Source organism: Arachis ipaensis, chromosome B10 (genome assembly GCF_000816755.2).
Source record: "Arachis ipaensis cultivar K30076 chromosome B10, Araip1.1, whole genome shotgun sequence".
NCBI classification, from domain to species: Eukaryota; Viridiplantae; Streptophyta; class Magnoliopsida; order Fabales; family Fabaceae; genus Arachis; species Arachis ipaensis.
In genome coordinates this window covers 8,588,272-8,593,475 of record NC_029794.2, presented here as the reverse complement: position 1 = coordinate 8,593,475, position 5,204 = coordinate 8,588,272, and positions in this window count along the sequence as shown.

Sequence of the window (5,204 nt, the reverse complement as noted above, 5' to 3'; positions counted from 1 at the left end):
ATATTTTTCCCTATTAAAATAAAAATTAAAAAATCTCTGGTTACATATATAAAGAAACGAGTTAACCTGGGTAATATATATATAGTAAACAAATACTAACATTAAACATATATACTGACATTATCCTCTCGTGTCTCAAACATCACAAAAGTCATATAAAAAAGATCCCTTTATTTTCTTCGATTGAACCTCACACACATCCTTTGTTTTCTTGATATCAATTTAGCAACTTAAAGAAAGTACACATTTTTCTTTAATCCGCAATGGCAACAGTAGAAGAAGCCAGCGGTTTAGTCGAGAGAGAAGGCTAGAAAACCATGGGCACTGCTCATCCCAACAACAAAAAGAATTGAACTAAACAAAAAAAATTAGAAACTAAAAATAGTACTAATCAAAGGAACGAAATTAAAGCATGAGAATCATTCGGATCGAGTCAATATCATAATATATAATATGTATCTAGATAGTACAAGGGACTGATGCAGGTTAAGTTAATTAAGGCACTTTATTTATTCGTAATTTTTCAACAATCAATATAATTGTTTTGATTTCTTTTAAAAAGTTTTCTTTTCCTCTCAACTATGAAGCACGGATTCTCCTATGGTGTCTGCGTATCCGTGTCGGACACGAATCTGACACCGACACTCGACGAATACTTCAAATGAGCGTATCGGTGACGTGTTTTTTTTTGCGGTGCAGAATTTTAGTGAAGCTGTCACGAATTCGAACGAGTCCGACCCGATTTTGTGGTTTTATGGCCCAATTAACTGTTTTTTTTTCATTTTAAAATATTTTAAAATCAAAACAAATCAAAATTTAAATTTAAAAATAAAATAATTAATAGAAGCAGAGTTGATGACAACAGTCCAGATCTGAGTGAGGTTTCGTATTTATCTTTAGATGAACCAAACATAGAAGCTGTGGTATTTGCAGATGATGGACTTGGAGGAGAAGAAATTGATACATTTTCTGTTAGCGAGATGGCAAGAGTAGATTAAAATTTTTTATTTTTTTAATAATTGCATAATTTTTAGACTTTTTTATGCATAAATTCGAAGAATTAGTTCTTATATCATAGTAAATAACATTTGTTTAGGTTCTTTTCGAAACTTTGGTAGATATAGTGAGTAAGGAATAATGACATTTTTAATCTTCATGAAATTTGGCTTCCAGAAAAAAAAATTTGTCTGACATTAGTTTCAGAAAATGAGTTTATGAGTATTTTTAAATTACAACATATGTCCTTCCTTTCTATTCTAAGTGGTTCTTAGAATCTCCTATTTATTGGTACTTTTAAGATTAATTATGATGTTAATTATACTGGTTCTGGTGATAGTGTTAGATTTGTTTGCATTAATAGAGATTATTGTAATGGGAGTTGGTAAAAGGGGTGTTTGAGAATGATTGAAAGTAATAGTATTTTTAAGAAAAATTGTTTGTTATTTGGAGAGGATATCTCTTAATTTGAGATGTGTGTCAACGAAATGTTATTTGTGAGACGAATTGTGTGAAAGCGTTTAATCTTATTACTAATCATCAAGATGATTTTGGGTTTATTAATTGATAAGAGATATCATGCATTGTAATTGACGTGTTGATTTTTGTTTGATTATAAGAGATACAAATATAGTGACAGACACTATAACAAAGATAGTGATAAGATTATAACCTTATCAAATAAAGTTTTGTTCTTCTTAAAAGAAATTTAAAAATAATTTTAAATGGAATTATTCTTCTGTTTAAACAGTTTTTTTATTATTTTTTTATTTAACTTATTTAAATCAGCCAAAAAAAAAAACCTTAAGAATAAGATTGCTTTGTTCAAGAAGTAATTATGTTTTGGTGTGTTCAAATGGAGAAATAATTTTGTTCCTTTTGTTAAGATAAAGTTAAACAAATAAAATTAGGAGTATTTTATATCCTCCCACTGATTACTTGTCAACCAAAAAATTAATTCTTAACAAAACCGTTCTTTATTAAAGGTGCATGCATTGAGATATCTGAAATTAGATCACACGGTCTAGAATAACTAGATTCGCAACACGTATACAAAATTCACGTGCAATACACAGAGCATGGATGACCCTTGAAAGAAAAGCACTAGAGAGAGCTAGGGTGCAAATGTTCCCACAAATAATTTTATAATTCAAATTATTCATATTTCTTATTGAATTTTAAATCAAAAGTAATCATGACTTATTCAATTTAGTATTTATGATAATAAATGAGATCAACGTTATATAAGTCATTTATTATGAAATAGCTTATTTTACGATTACAATTGATATATGTATTTGGTGCGAAATTTATAACCCACAAACTAATCGGTAAGTGCACCGGGTCATACCAAGTAGTACTTCAAGTGAACGAGGGTCGATCCCATGAGGATTGATGGACTAAGCAACAATAACTGCGTTATTTACTTAGTTAGACAAACAGAAAATGGTGTTTTGAGAGTTCAAAAGCATTAACAGTAAATTCATAATATTAGAAAGCAAGCAGTAAATTGGTGTAAATAATATGGGAGAAAACAATTAAGGTTTCAGAGATATTTATTTTCCAGATTAACTTTTCTTACCAACTATTTTAATCATGCAAGATTCAATTCATGACAAACTATATGTGACTAAACCCTAATTTCTTAGACCTTTTTAGTCTCTTCTAACCTTCATCAATCGTCAATTCCTTGGTCACTTGATTCCAATTAGAGGGTTAAGTTCAATTCTAGTTTATATACCACAGAAATCCTAATTACCCAAATATAAGAGGATTATATGTCACGTATCCCGTTAAGTCCATATAATTAGAATTTTAGGAGAAATTATTTTCAAGTTGTTGTTCAAGTAAAGAGCTTTTCCAAGTTTTACAAGAACTCAATTAGAACAAGGGTCATACTTCCGTTCCACCCAGATTCATAAGATAAAAAACGAAAACAATTCTTGAAATTGAAATCAATATATGAATTAAAATAGAAAAGTAATAGTACCAATCCATACAATAGATAGAGCTCATAACCTTAATAGTGGAGGTTTAGTTGTTCATGGTTCAGAGAGAAAATAAGAATTCTGTAAAACTGTAAAGTGCGGAATGAGGTATCAGAGAAGAGAGAAGTCCGAAGGACTGATTCTTTTCCCTTTTATATCTAATCCTAATAAATGTAAAATATATTTTCTAAAACTAAATAATATCTCTTCCTATTTGTAAATAAAATAAAGTTTTAATTAAAATTAATAAAATCTTCATTGCCATCATTATTATAGATGCAGGGACCACTCATTTCTCTTGAGCTGGTGCCTAACTTGGATAACTTATCCCAAGTTAGGCGCTGCACTGGCCGCTTGATTATGTGCATTCCTTCATCCTGGCGCCTAACTTGGTGTCACCATGGCCCGTGTGTCATTCAAAGAAAGTGTAGACTATTATATATTGTTGGAAAGTTTTGGAAGTTAGCTTTCTAATGTCACTAAAACTGCGTCAATTGGACCTCTGTAACTCAAGTTATTTCTGTTGGAGTACAAAGAGGTCAGAGTTGACAGCATCATTCATTTTATTCTCTTTTTCTATAGAAACTTCGTCAAATTCATCCAAATGCTACCTGAAACAGAATTGCACACAACTCAAAGTAGCATTCATAGTGGCTAAAAGATATTTAACTCTTGATTAAACTTAACAATTTAGATGCAAATTCACTAGGAAAAGATAGAAAAGATGCTCACGCATCAGTATTCCCCATAAATAAGTTAGCAAATTAATAATTTTCTAACAATCTTTCACTTGGACTATACATATATACTTTTCATATGAATGTTATTTTCTTGATTATTTTAACAATTTGGTCTGTCTCATATATTAGTTATGGAATTACCGCAACTTTTATCAGATTAATATCGTTACTAAACCATGATAACGACGTAGATCAAATTTGGATGAGTAATATAGAAATTACATGTCAAGTAATCTCATGTATTTCTATTTCTAGCTGATTCAACTTTAAAACTTCATTGAGATCAACACAAAATAAATATTGCAAAAATAAACGTTGCACATAACATGAAAAAAACATCAACTTGATTCTGTAGAAAGAAAATTCAATATCTGTCATAAGACATATAGCATAAAATAAGTTCCCACTAAACTAAGGCATCACATATATTGGCATCTATCCGAGTAATGTGCTCATAAAAGACTTTAGGAGATCAATTCCTTGGTTAATGGGACTGCTAGCAATACTCTATTCCTATATGTTGTATAAAAATATGTTTTTCTTGAATTTTCTCCTTGACAACTAAGAACCTGATGTCTATATGCTTCGATTTTGTCAAGCTTTTATTGTTGTTGGAATAGAGTACTGCTGACTTATTGTCACAAAATATCTTCAATGGCCTTTCAATGTCATCTACTATACGAAAATCAGTGACAAAGTTTCGCAACTATATGTCATGTTTGGATGCCTCAAAGTAAGCAACATACTATGCCTCCATTATTGAAGAAGCTACAAGAGTCTGTTTGTTAGACTTCCATGCAATAGCTCCTCCAGCCAACATGAAGACACAACTTGAAGTAGAGCATCTACTATCTTGGCATCCCGCAAAATCGAATCAGAGTACCCAATGATCTCCAAATTTTCTGATCTCTGATAAGTAAGCATGTAATCCTTTGTTCTTTTCAGATAACGCATTACGCGTTTAACAGCTATCCAATGATCTATGCCTAGATTGCTCAAGTATCTACCCAACACTCCCACTATGAATGATATATCGAAACGTATGCAAATTTGAACCTACGTTAAGCTCCCTAGTGCTGATGCATAAGGTTTATCATGCATAGCTATTCTCTCAAGATCATTTTTGGGACATTGTTTGAGACTGAATTTGTCTCTTTTAGTTACAAATGTGTCGATTGGTCTACAAATTTTCATATCATATCTACTTAAAATCTTTTCGATATAGTTCTTTTGTGATAATTCAAGAATACCTTAAGAGCAATCTCTTAGTATCTCGATTCCTAACACAAAAGGGGCATTACTAAGATCTTTCTTTTCGAATTTGTTTGATAGAAATTTCTTAGCTTCATGCAACAATCCTATATCATTATTGGCAAGTAAAATGTCATCAACATATAAGATAAAAAAATATGTATTTACTCCCACTGAACTTGACGTATACACATTCATCTATAATATTTACCTTAAAACCATACGAGGT